The 14,914-nt window shown below is 31.9% G+C and overlaps 1 pseudogene; it reads right to left on the minus strand.

The window, feature by feature from the left end:
- Positions 1–6,785: 6,785 nt before the first annotated feature.
- LOC114401208 lies at positions 6,786–14,534 on the minus strand (annotated as a pseudogene).
- Between the last annotated feature and the right edge of the window lie 380 nt (positions 14,535–14,914).

Here is a 14,914-nt window from a genome sequence, read left to right on the forward strand (position 1 = left end):
GTCATGCTTCTGACAACATGCGAAATGATCGTTTAGGGGAATTTTTTTTCTAAATTGTCAAATGAGAATAAATTTTAAATAAATAACCAAAAATAGATAAGTAAGAGGATATCCATGATTTTCAAAGTCGTAAATTATTTTATGACTTTTTTGACTGAAGTCGTAAAAAAATTTACGACTTATTATTTTTTTAATACAATTTTAAAGTCATATTTTTTTTATATTTTTGATAGAGTTTACGAATTCAAAGTCCTATATATTTTGTATTTAATTTTTAATAATTTTGTATATTATTTTATTTAATGTTTTCATACTTTTGCATATAATTTTTTATTTAATATTTTCTATATTTTTATATTATTTTATTTAATATATTTTCTATAAATAAAACTCTAATAAAATGAAGCTAAGGTCGTGACTATATGTATGACTTTAAAGTTGAATTCGTTGGAATGCACTACAATTAAAAAAAATTCTTAACATAAGAAAAAAAAGAAGAAAATATTAACAAAAATAATATAAAAAGGAAAAATAAATAAATAAAACAATATAAAAAAATATTATATAAACAATATATACAAAAATATAAAAATATTAAATAAAACAACATACAAAATATAGAAAATATTAAATAAAGCTAAAACTAAAAATATTAATTTAAATAAAATTATTTATCACTTTGAAGTGGTAGATAATTTATGACTTTTATAAAAAATATATATAAAAAAATTTGCGACTTCAAAGCCGTATTAAGAAAAAAAAAATTATAAAATTATAAAATTTTTTATGACCTCGGTAGAAAAGAAAAAAAAGTAAAAGTTATAAAATGATTTATGACTTTGAATTCAAAAGTCGTGAAATATCCTACTATTTATTATTTTTTGGATATTTATTTAAAATTTATTCCTATTTGATAATTTAGAAATAAATTTAGCCCTAAAAAGATCATGCCGTCTCTCACACCATACTCTTTTAATTTATTGTTAAACAAATTATAAATGTTAGAAAAATACTTGTAGGCATACTCTTTTTTTTGTCAAGCCTTTATTGTGTGAAAATAAATATAAGAACCACTAAAAATTATTTGATCACGAATTGAGAGTTGTTTGGGACACCCAACATTTTTGGAGGGGCACCCAACAACTTACCAAAATGCCGAAAATACCCTTGTGGTATTTTTGATTACAAATAACAGCTACATTTTTTATTTCTGTAGCGTCATTTTTTTTCCTGTAAATTTTTCGTAACTTAGTGTAAGTTGCTTTCGTTAAGGGTGCTTTGAAAGCGTATTTAGTCTCCGGTGGTGTACGTGAATTTTTTAGGAGTATACGGTGATTTTTGGTCGATTTTTGTTGTCGAAAAATGAGACGAGTGCCAAAAAAAGTTGACGTAAGTACAGATTGGCAATCCGTATGACCATACGAATTGTCAATCCGTACGAACGTCAACTTTTTTTTTTATACCGGCCTTTTTTTATACGGATTACAAAAATAAAAAAAAAATTGCAATGATAAAACGAATTAATTCACATAATATTTTAATGATTAATTTTAATTCAGTTATTGCTTAAATTTAGTTATCAATTTTAATTTACTAATTGGTTAAATTTAGCAATGATAAAATTTAATTTAGTCATTAATTAAAAAAAATATTTAAAAAACATGACCAAATTTTTTCAAAAATAATGGGATAATATTAGACATTACAAAAAACTATTATATATAAGTTACAACAAATTTAGAATCAACACATAATAAAACAAAAATTATAAGACAACTATTATATAAATAAACAAATTTAGAATCAACACATGATAAAACAAATATTATAAGACAACTATTATATAAATAAATTATTCAAAAGTAATTTAAATGTTCATAATAATTTAAATGTTCATAGTAATTAAAATGTTCCAAATCCTAAAATGTTTATAAACATAGCCAATAAAGCACACGATTAAGGGTGGGATCAATGAATTCAAAAACGATTTTCATGTCAGCTTTCAAGGACAACGTTTCGCAGAAATGTTTCCATCCAGCTTCAATTTTAAGTGTCTTCCTCCAATGATTGAACACAAGCCGACATTCAGCAACGTTCTCCAAGTGCAAATGAGTCCAGCTTTTGTCTTTAAGAAAATAATACATACTGCTTGGAACGTCCTGATATTAAGAATAGTATTATGTTAGCAATTTATGTAATGAAATTTAAAACTTGAAAAATAAAGAAATGAAATTAGGAAGTTGCTTACCAGACTGCTATAGGAAACTTTATGCTTAGTGAGTTAAACCTTGAAGGTCACATAACCTGACACTTGATGATATAAAGATTGTCATCTTGGGAATGATCTGGACAGACAACTGGTCTTGAATATAGTAAGAAAAAATACACTCTTACCATAATGATGCAAGGATACTAGATGATCTCCGGTTAGCTAGTAAAAATCGTGTAGTGCTGTCCACCCTGCTATAATGACTGGACGGTCCAAATCCTTGTTGTACACAACGTTACGATAATTTTCGTCTTTGTCAACCAAATGTCATACACTGTCCATTACGTCCTTCCACTTGACATCATATACCTTACCAACTTCACCAAAAATCTACATGTCATATCACAAAATAAGATTGGTTAGTTACATGAAATAACAGAAAAATCAAATGTTATTTAAATCAAAATGAACATGACCTAGTCCCTGGCGCTAACAGTCTAAAAAAAGCCTCTGGTGGAGCCGCGACATCCTGCATCATGTTTGCCAATTCCTTCCATTCCCCATGCTCTTCAATTGTTAATTCTTACATGATTAACATTAAGCAATTAACATGCATTCAAGCACAAAACAAAATTAACATTCAAGCAACTATATGCTAATTCTTTTTGGGCACATTCGCAATAAGCTATTCAAGTTCCTCATTCACGTTGGTCCAACGTGATGACGATGCACGAGAACGTGACATTCTAAAATATATTTGACAAAAGAATATTTTATTATTTTTGTTCTACTTTTCCTGTTTCTATTGCCAATCCGTATGACTATTTTACTTAAAATAAAACATTTAAAAAAAAGTCATACGGATTGACAATTCGTATGACTGTTTCAATAAAAGAAAAACATTTTTTAAAAAAGCCATACGGATTGGCAATCCGTATGACTTAAAACAGTTTTAAAAAAAATCCATATACATTTGCTATTTTACTTAAAATAAAACATTAAAAAAAAACCATATGGATTTGCAATCTGTATGACTGTTTCAGTAAAACAAAAACACTTTTCTTTTAAAAAAAAGCTTAAAACAGTTTTAAAAAAAAATCCTTATGGCTATTTCAATAAAAGAAAAACCAGTTTTTAAAAAAAGCCATATGGATGGGCAATCCATACGGCCTTTTCACAAAATAAGCACGGAGCAGACAAAGAGGAAGCATGGCAGGTTGCGACCTCTTCTTTGCTGCCTCCTCTTCATTTCCTTGTCTTGTTCTCCTGTCGAGGTTAGTGAATCTTCTTCCTTCTGTGGTTCTTGTTCTTCCTTACCTGTCATGCTTTGGTTTGCATTACAAGCAGCAATAATGCAAACCAAAGCATGGAAGGTAAGGAAGAACAAGAACCACAGAAGGAAGAAGATTCACTAACCTTGACGGAAGAACAAGACAAGGAAATGAAGAGGAGGCAGCCAAGAAGAGGTCGCAACCAACAGTGGAGAGGCCGCCGAAGAGGAGAGGAGGAGGCAGATGAAATTTTGGAGGAAGAAGACGCATTCTCTCGGAGGAAGAAGAAGACGCATTCTCGAGGTAGGAAGAAGAAGAAATTTCGAAAATGTACAATGACTCGTACGGACGAGTCACCGTGTTGCTTTTATATGAAAGGGTGAAGGACATTTTCCTCCTTTCATCCAGGTTACTGAGTGCCCCAAGCAACTGCCTCACGAATTTGATCAACCTAACAAACTTAGTATAGTTGTACATATTGAGCTCAACACATAGGCTTATAAGCTAGTTCTAGTTGTTATTGAACTTGCATTTTGAGGAGGAAATCAACTTTGATTAAAAAGCTGCGTACAATTACAGTCGTGCATGTTGCCCAACAGTCTAGAAAGATTGACCTTCTCTACAGTTGTAACAAACATGAAGCAAACGGCAGGTAACAATGGCTAAGGACTGATGTTTCTTCTTCTCTGGTAGGAAACTCACCATTCTAGAATACATGTACTTTTTTTATATGTTTGGAGGTGCGATGATAATTACAATATATCATATTTTCTATAAAAAAAAAATATTGATCTAAGTTTTTATTTCTTCTTATTTTTTAAAATAGTTATCATTCCCTAAAAATTACATTTATGAAATTTTAAAAGATTAATTATGTTTTTAATACATAAACTTTATCAAGTTTTTTACTTTTAGTTTCTTGATCAATTTTAATCTGTCAATTCTTTTAGTCTTTATCATTTAATTTTGTTATTAATTTTATTATTATTTAATTACATTTTGCAACGATTAATAATTTATAGATCAGTGCCTGCTTGGGTGTTTAAAACATGTTAAACAATTTTGAGTGATTTTTAACCGTAATAGATTGTTTCTCACCTTTCAATCCATTCCAGGTGGATAACAAACTTGTGTTAAGTTCGAATCACTATTTATGATAAATCTATTAATTTTTATAATAACGATTATCTTTGTTCTTAATTATAGGACATAGTTAATTAATTTATGTTAATTAAAAAAATTAGTTAATTTAAGGAGTATTAAATCTGTCTATAATTATAATATTTTTTTAAATTTATCCTTAATCTTTTAATCCGTTCCGGGTAAGTGGATAACACAAATCAATTTCAAATGTAAAATTAATCTAACAAGCTTGCTTTTAAATGTAAAGTTAAAGACACGCATTCATCTTTCAAAATAAGAGGAAAAGGTACAGTATAACCGTGCATTATTTCTCCTTTTGGAGATTACGAAATCTATTTATTATGGTGTGATTATTATAAGAGCAAAGTTAGGAAAAACATGAAGTTATGGAGCAATCCTCAACGGATATAGCCCATAGGTTGCCATTTTTGCAACTTCAATATCTCAATCGGAGTGCAATTGCGATTAGGGACTAGACGCTCATCTCCGCCGCGAACTTCCTCGTCACAGCACTCCCTGATCCCTCGAGATCAAAACATGTTAATGTAATATATTGTAATCATAATACTTATATCAACAATTTATTATTACTAAACGAATGCTATAGTTATGAATACAATCACAACGTTTATTTTTTTATTCGTTGATAAATGATTTTTTTAATATGAAGAATTGGCTAAAATATGTAAGTATGAAAATATTACAGATTGGTTCCTACAAAATTTTCAGTATATTTTTTTTATAAAATTAAAATGTGTCAATTTTTTAGTTTAAAACAAAATTTGGAGATGGCAGCTTATGTGTATATATATATATATATATATTTTATAGATTGGTTATATACTTGGTCGATGATAAAAATGTAACATTTACATAAGTTATAAATAACGATCCTTCTTGAATTTATTTTTCATTGAGATGACATCTTTATTTAATAAAATTTAAATAAAAAATTGTATAAGAACTAAATACGTGATTCATAAATTAAACGACTAAAATGAAAAAATTAAAAGAAATAAAGGCATTGATAAATTGAGCTTGTGATTTGACATGACATCTTTATTTAATAAAATTTAAATAGAAAATACTATAAGAACAAAATACGTGATTCATAAATTAAACGACTACGATGAAAAAATTAAAAGAAATGAAGACAAGTTGATAAATTGAGCTTGTGATAACAGGCAATCCAAGTCGGTCGACGATGACAAAGTTCACACCTTTTGGACAAGAAACAGCAAAGCTACGTATTAACGTACAACGGTCTGTTTAGTTCAATGGAAAATAAAAGAAAAGGACAAAGAAGAACATCAAAAGAAAACCAGAAATCCCTTATTTGATATGTAATGAAAAAGAAAAAAAATAACTTTCTTTATACCTTAAAATAGACAAATAAAATTATTGCATATATATATTCAAAGTACAAATAGTTTAATCATTATAAATTTTGACAATAATATATGATTAATGATAATAAAATAATTTTATGTTATTCAATTATAAATTGTCACATATGGTTATTAATATTTACAATAAAAAACTTAAAACTTACACTGATATTACATAAAAGTTAAACTCAAAATTTGTACACTTTCAATTGTCCAAAGATAAATCTTTTATATAATTTTCTCATTTGAGTTTTAAAAAATTAAAGTAAAAAAATAAAGAAACAAAAATCTATTTCATTTTAGCCTTATTCGATGTTAGAGAGATTTAAATGTAAAAAGTAAATTATCATTTTTTTTATAAAAAATTTAAGAGGCAATGATAGCACAGACCAAGGCAGAAAAACTTCCGAACTCAAATATCATTTACGTTCACTTCACCCTAAAGAGAGATAAATCATAAATGCAAATACCTCTTTGAACCCATGGGCTAAAGTATGTTAACTAAATTACTCTCCTTTCCTTTTAACTACATTAAACAAAGGATTTTTTTTTATATTTTTTTTTCACTCACCTCTCCTCCCATTAAAATAGCTATTATCCATTTATCTCCTTTAATCCTATCAGTAAAGAGAGATATTTTGACTCCCATATTTTTTTCTTGTCTTAATTTTTTATTCGCAACACAGATTTTTCATTCATTTTCTTCCACCCAAATATCATATTGGGAATTGGGATATAATAATAATAATAACAATTGGGAAGTAATCCCACATCTTACGTAGGAAGAGATAATCCATTAGGCCAATGTAATTCATTACGAAGTTCACAGAAAGGAAACCTGTGACCAACCTCTAGAAAAACCCATCTCAGGGATGATTTCCACATAATCTCATCATTTAATGAAAATAGACACTATAATCAAATGAATCAACATGAGACAGTCCAAGATTATCCACCATGACTGTTTATTATTACATCTAACAATCTGTAATTCGACCAAAAAGCTAACAACCTGTAAGCATAAGCTGATGTTTTCGTTGTCCAATCACATTGTGTTTGTTGTCCTGTTCTATAAGAAACGGTTGTCTCAGTATTTGTTGGTCATCCTTTGCAAAGGTATCTTTCTATTTAGCACCTGTATTAGATAAATCAATAAATAGATGAATATCTTCTTTTTTTTTTGTACAATGCCAGCAATGGGGATCGAACATAAGTCCTCATGCATCTACCCCCAACCACACCACTAGGTCGACCCTAGTGGTTTTAAATAGATGAATATCTGATAAGAACAGCAGTAGGCCCAGCTGATTACAAACCTTCGAGGACAAAAGAGCCAACAAGATCTACTTCAGGTGACTCAAGGGGCTGTTTGGAATCAACTTGACTAACTGGCAGAGCTTCAATTGTCTGATCAACTTGTTCAGAATTGAGCTCAAGTTTTAAATGAGGTTTGTTGTGGTCAATCGGGCTTTCAAGTTGCTGGTATTTGGGCTTGTTTTTCTCGAGGAGAAGATAGGTGGTGCAATACCAAAATAGCAGTATTCTATTTTGTGCTATCACCGTATCCCTAATCCTACTTTTTCCAAAGGAAATACGCTCTAGTGCCTGTAAAAAAAGGGAGGGGAAATACCAAAGTGAGCTGCATCCGCATTCAAGAAAGCACATATATTCTGACAGTGGAAAAGCAGATAGGTATTTTGTATAATTGTGTGATATTATCTATTCTAGAAACAGTTATCCAAGAAGAGACGACAGCGGATCACAAGTTAATTTCAACTTAAACAGAAATTGTTGAATGAGAGCATATTATAAGTCCAGGTTAATATTCTAAAATTACCATTTATATAATGAAGAGAGAATAAAACCATTACTACTCAAGCAACAAATATCTTTCAGTAATATTATAACATACAAGTTGATTCAAAACTGATGGTGATTAGTCTATTCTGTAAGGCCAGCTTATAGGATTGCAGGGTTTTTTTTCCTCCCTCACTTGTGCCCCTTGTCAAAAACCCAAAAGGAACCATTTTTGCCAGCTTGTTTTTCCTTTTTAAGATTTTTTTTTATACTTCATAAAATTTCTCTGAACTTTTGGTGTCCAGTGGTCACAATATATCCCTTTTTTTCCAATTCTATCAAACTTGATATTCCAATTGAAATGAAAAGATTGATGTCTCTACTCTCACCTGTTCTCCAGTTTGAATATCAAATGAATGTTGATGGTCAAATTGAAGACCACTAAATTCATTGATAGAAAGTCCCTGAAAAGCCCTGAAAGTGTGCATAGATCAATTTGTTATTCATTAGTATTAGAGCAAGGGAAACCATAATTAAACTCTGCAAGGATATCAATACAGTTCTGTTTCCTAGTACATGCTATATAGTTGAAGTTAACTCCTCTTGCTCACTCATAAATCAGAACTGTGCTTACCATCTAATCAGAGAAACATTAGGAATCCAGCGGAAGATGATTGGAGTATTCTCAGGATTGACATAGTAGCCTCCAAATACAATAAAAACTGTCATGAGAGAGGGGCCTACTGCCATTGCTGCTTCAGTGGTTGGAACCATAGCACCAACAGTAAGACCCATAGCAGATGCAGCAAAAGATTCCATAGTGACAATGCCACAGAATTTCCCAAATCTAGAATGTCAAATTAATAAGTCAATTATAAGAGATGGGAAGAATTAACAGGAATAAAGCTCTCAAGAGAATAAAGGCAGAAAGGAGGAGAGAGAAGAGATGGTGACATAAGGGATAGATTCCATAAGATCAAAGGAAAATATTTAATGTTATTTTTTATCTACAGAATATTCATTGGTCACCACCTATGTATGTATACCCCTACAGCCTTTGGGATTGGCCAATATAAATAATCCTCAGAAATGAAACAATGACAATAATGGATTGTGAAGGACGTTTAGAAAATCATGCATATTTCTCGGTCCTCATCATATAAAGAATTACAGAAAATTTCAATCAACTACTACCCCAACAAAAAGTTAAATATGAAAGAAAATTGCAATTTGATTCAAACTATAGCACCTTTGCAAAGTAGGATGCAGACGTGCCATTGGATACAAAACAGCACCAAACATTAATGGAAATGCTGCTCCAATGGGGATCTCAGCCAACAATTTTGAGAACAGATAGGGGCCTGAGGAGTATGAGCCTTTAGCACGTTCTCTATCTACAATTGCCCATTCCTTTGGAAACACACCAACAGTCTTTGTGAGAGCAGCCATAGCTGTGTTTATTGCAGTAACCTGTGAGGCTCACCATGTAATTAAGGAAAGCAAACTTAGCCAAGTGAATTTGTCATTTTGATAACATCACAAGATTTGGGTTTAAAGCTTTTCAAAGCGATTGTCAAGACAATTACACAATAAAAGATGAAACTCAAATAGTCAAGTGTACTAGATTTTGGATAACACTATCCCTGCACAATTAATTGGTTGTCCCCATAAGATTTTTATTTTATGTCAATAAGCAAAAATCTCACTATTATTTTAGGAATTTGACCTTACAAAATCAACTAAAGTACTAAACTAATAAGACAAATAAATAAAATAGGTGGTGATGAGTGAACATTTTATGACAGAAAAATCAAATTAGATAGTTTCCATTCTCCTTGGAACTTATTTGTCTACATCATGAAAAAATGATCAATCATGAAAACATGATTAGTGTATAATTACTATCTTCTTATGCTCAATTTTTTGTGTCTAACTATTTGATACTAATAAAGTAATAATTAACCCCTCAAGTATCTAATCATATAATAATTGGATAACATAGGATCACTAGCATAGCATTCTAGTGCACAGTTTTGATCAGATATATGTGGTTTATTCACGTGAGCAGAAGGTGTCTATACCAAAAATCAAAGGATTAATAGTCAAAGGTCTAATTATCAAAGCAAGTTGTCTGAAGACAAAAACTTGTAGATATTACCTCAGAAGATCATTCTAATATGCATAATTAATTCCACAACAGCCAATATACATGAATTTAAATGTATACATGATTTTCTTCAACATTAGTGTTAGATAGGATAGGAGGTTTGCTTGGAAGTTGGAAGAATAAAGGGATGACAAAGGAAAAGTTAGTATTCACCGTTAGAGGGGATTATTAGATAAATAAATAGGGAAATGTAAGTGTAGAGAGATCATTCAGTTTTATTAGTTTTGGAGAACAGAGCATTAGCACAGCTGTGAACAGGACAACCCTTAGTGAAGGAAAAACCTTCAGAAGGAGAAATCCTCCTATTTTATGTTTGTATTTCAATCACCAATAACAAAAGCATTCTTTTCCTCCCTTCTCTGTTTTCTAAGTTACCTCTCAGAAAAATCATATTCTGTTTATGGGTTACAACCACGTAGTAGAATAAAATTGAATATGTAGAATAGAAACATTTCATAGTTGTTCTGCAGTGTTAGCAGCAAGCCAATATGAGAAACAAGCATGCAGGAATCAAGAACATCACAAACCTGAAGTAATCCCATTCTGTCTTGTATTGAAGTCTGAGAATTTCCCATTCTCCAAAATACTGACCCAAAGATAATTGCCGACGCAATTGACATCCTTGCCCGAACTTTGTTTGTTGGTGCATCACGGGAAGCCTAGTTAGCCAGACAATCACCAATCCAATGAATGAGAAATAAGTTTTCTCCTAATACTGGGTATAAGAAATACATGATCCTTTATTATCTTCCAAAACTACATATAATATCTAGTGATCAGAATAAAAAATTAAAGATAACAGGTGATTATGTTGAGTCTGTAATGTAATATGGAGAAAATAAATATTTAACTGCACAACATACAAGATGTGAAAACAATAAATAGCAATCCACTTTTGTGATTATATCTTGCCAAATGACTTAAGGAAACCTCATAGTCTTAAGATACTTAAAATTTGTTCAAGAAGGAAAACTTTATATGGGTCCTATCATGCAATTTATCCAAATCCTTCCATCCTATGAGCAGACAATCAACAAATTAAAAAAGGCAGACCTGCATCCATGCTCTTTTAAGGAGCAACCAAAATTGCTTCCACCAAACTCCTTTCTTCTTTACTACAGCCCTCTGGCTGATTTTTTTTCTACTGTTCGACAGATCATTTATAGTAATTGGAGTTGCATATATAACTGCAGATTGTCTTTGTGAGAATGACTCAACAAGACCATCAATCCTTTTTTGAGAGGTATAGACACTATCAGCAGAACTGTAGTCTATGGATATTAGATCAGCCAAAAATTCAGCAGGATTTATATGATCTGGACACTGGTACCTGTTACATGGACAAGTATCAACCAATTATTCAAAACAAACAGTAAAGAAGTCACAGATAAAAGAATAAATAATATATACACAGACAATGTTAAGGATTTTTACACCATCCAATCACAAACCGCCATATGTGATATGCTTGTTAACTTTTATAACAATTACCTTAAAGGTCATACTAAGGATGTTTTTGATTGAATGACAGTCTAAAAACTTTTACAATAACAATGCATGCCTATTAAACTCTAGATAAAATTTAAAGTAATGTAAAATAATTTCAATCCACTATTTCTTACTCCTATAGTCCTATTCAGATATTTGCAACAAACAAACACTAGGAAGAAAGGGACTATCGCAGAATATATTCAATGAAGAAAAGGTTAAAAGACTATCGCAGAATATATTCACTTAACATCTCAACTTGAAGCCAAAACAGAAATATCTACCAACTGCATAAAAATTGGAAACTAGGCAAATATCAAGGTTCAGAAAGATGATGAAAGAAACCTTCCTCTCAGAGAGTTAGTTATATATATATATAAAAACCAATTATGCGAGTAAGGATTCAATTCATACACTACTTAATATCATTATGACTTTGCTAGAAAATCCTTAGACATGTGATAAAGACCCTAATTCATATTAACTCAGTCTGGTTTTGAAAGTAAACAAGTACAGTAACAATAGAAGCATAATATTACTCCAAGAATATTGCTTATCACAATGTTGCTACCAATAACAAGCAAAGACTTGATTAAATCGTAAAAAATGTAAATATTATATTTGAAATTTTGGCAAGCTTCTAATCTGGATTTCTTGGATTTTCGAGAAGTATACCTTTTCAAATTAAGATTGTCAAATAATAGACAGAAAAGGTTGTGTTATCAACTGAATATAAAGAAGTCAGTTAAAATGAAAAAGGTTGTTCAGTAGAATATGAAACTAACTGCGCCATAATTCTTAAATAATATAATATTGAGACTTGAGAGAATTCCCAGTGTGGAGAACGTATAATGGCTTAATATAAATAAGGTTAAGATGATAACCCAAATTTTGAGAAGTATGCCAGTGGTTCATCACGAGCAGGACCAGCATAAACAAGTGAACCCTCTGTTAGCAAGATGATGTCATCAAATTTACTATACACTGAACCTCTTGGCTGATGTATCGAACAAATTACAGTATGACCATCTTGTGCAAGTTGTTGGAGAGTTTCCATGACTTTCTCAGCCTGGAAGGCATCAAGTCCTGAAAACACAGAAAACAACTTCATGACAAAATATGTGGAGAGAGAGGTTATGATTGTCTGTACAAATTGACTGCATTTGGAAGCAGCTACTGGCTGGGAAAATCCATTTACATGATATTACATCAAAGATTTAAAAAAGAAAGCATGACTTTTGTGATAAAAAAAAATCATCAAAGGTGAAAAATTATATTTGTGCACATTATTATGCTATTGTTATATAGACTAAAATGCAAGGAACTCCTTCTGAAGTATATGCTAATGTTAGAAAAAACACTTGTGGTTCAAAAGTTATCTCCCTAAACTATTTCTTAGTTTTTATTTTAAGCATGCATACAAGGAATATACTTTCTGTATGCAAGGTTATATTATTGTTTTATCAGCCATATACTTACACTATATCATACGCAAAGTTCAAGTTCAATTCAAAGCAAGTTCTGCAAGTGCATGATTACCTGTTGTGGGTTCATCAGAAAATATAACAGATGGGCTTGCAAGTAGTTCACATGCCATGGATAAGCGTTTCTTTTCACCACCACTAATTCCACGAACTTTTGCATCACCAACATTGGTATCAGCACAGCTAACCTTTTGAAGAAAAAGCATACAGATGCCAAAGGGAGTATCAGTAACATAGGACTATCCAACAAGAGCAACACATTTTCAATCATAAATTTGAAAGAGGAAAGCTGAAAGTAATTATGTACAATACAAATTGCAGTTGCAGTTGATCAGAATGGATGAATTGAAATTGATTCTTCAAGGAAGATATAAAGGATTGTAGTAACTGTTCCTATATTCCAACATACTAGCAGTAACTACTTTGCCACTAACACAAGTTCTGGTATACGACTCACCAACCCTAGTTTGAAAAGGAGATTGTTCACGAATTCATCCCTCTCTTCCGCAGCAGATATGTTAGGAAGCTGGAGTTCTGTAGCAAGAGACAACGTCTCCCGTACTGTGAGCTGCGAGAAAAAGAGATCCTCCTGTCTCACATATGCAAACCTACACCAATAAACAATGGCATTTTAATTGATCTCCTTAGCAACTGAAAAAAGAAATATATATATATATATATATAAACTACAGCAAATACAGTTCTGATTCACAAACAAACGAGCATACTTGTAAGCATTCTTGGAACCAGGGTTTCCATTGAACTCCAAAACGCCACTCAAATGCAGCCGAGGAGATGCCGTGAGCTGACCCGCAAGAACATTAAGCAACGTCGTTTCCCTGAACCTGAAGGTCCCATTATGGCTAATAACCTTCCAGGCTTAGCTTCTCCACTCACATTTTTAAGCAGAAACCTCACCTGTTTTTTACATCACCTACCAATCATCACCAGAATTAAAAATAAAGAATAATCTATAAATCCCTATCAAACCAAGCAACTTACAAGGTTGAACCAAAATGTGCAGTGTATGTAACGAAATAATTAACAAATTAATTGCGACAAATAGCCAAATTTTAATTAACAGGATTTTAACTAGCATTCACGAGAAGAAGGAAACAGGAACTCACGGACTTGGAGGATTTATCGGAAAGGGAGCAATTGATGTTTCTCCACCGGATTGTGACCGGCGTGACCTTGCCGGCGGTCGGAGCTTCGACGTCGTCGGAATCGTTCTCCGGCACGTGGTCTGCGTCGTTCACCGGAGAGAGGGCGGGGCCGGGAGCGGAGAAGACGCGGGCGAGGAAGGAGACGGCGACAGCGATGACGACCTGGCCGAGGCCACTGCCTCCGAAACCGACGACCATTTGGTACACCTTTTTCCCGCCAAAACCCGCCATTATTGTCTCTTCTCTTTCGTCTGAAGTGTGCACTGTGAAACCGAGTGTGAAGTGCGTGCTGCGAACGTTAGAGGTGAAATATCCCAACGGAACGACGACGTTTTGGTCCCGGAAGTAAAGAGCATGGGTGACATGTGTCAGCGATTAGATAAGGTGCGTAGGAAAAGACGAAGCAGGTACTATTTTTTCTACTTATGAAATGAAGTGAATAGAAAATAATTAGATGCGTTTTTTGGTTTTCTCTCGTGGATATGAAATGAAAGCGATTTCCTTATCTCTAGCAAAGACCCTTGCCATGCTTCAATTCAAGCATCCCATAGCGTAACGAAACGAGAGCGATCATCTCTTATAAACTTGTAGTAGTAACATATACTAGGATTTTCTTTTAGATAGTAATAAAAGAAGAAAATGGTTTTAAGTTCTAAAAAAGTCCAAACAAAATTATAAATTAAACAAGTGTTAAAAATTTATTGTCACTTTAATGAATGAAAATAAAATGTAAGATTACTAATTATTTTTAATTCAATAAAAACTTATTTAACTCTCCTACCACCGCCATTATAGCTTGCT

The sequence above is a fragment of the Glycine soja genome, chromosome 20, assembly GCF_004193775.1.
Source record: "Glycine soja cultivar W05 chromosome 20, ASM419377v2, whole genome shotgun sequence".
Lineage (NCBI taxonomy): Eukaryota > Viridiplantae > Streptophyta > Magnoliopsida > Fabales > Fabaceae > Glycine > Glycine soja.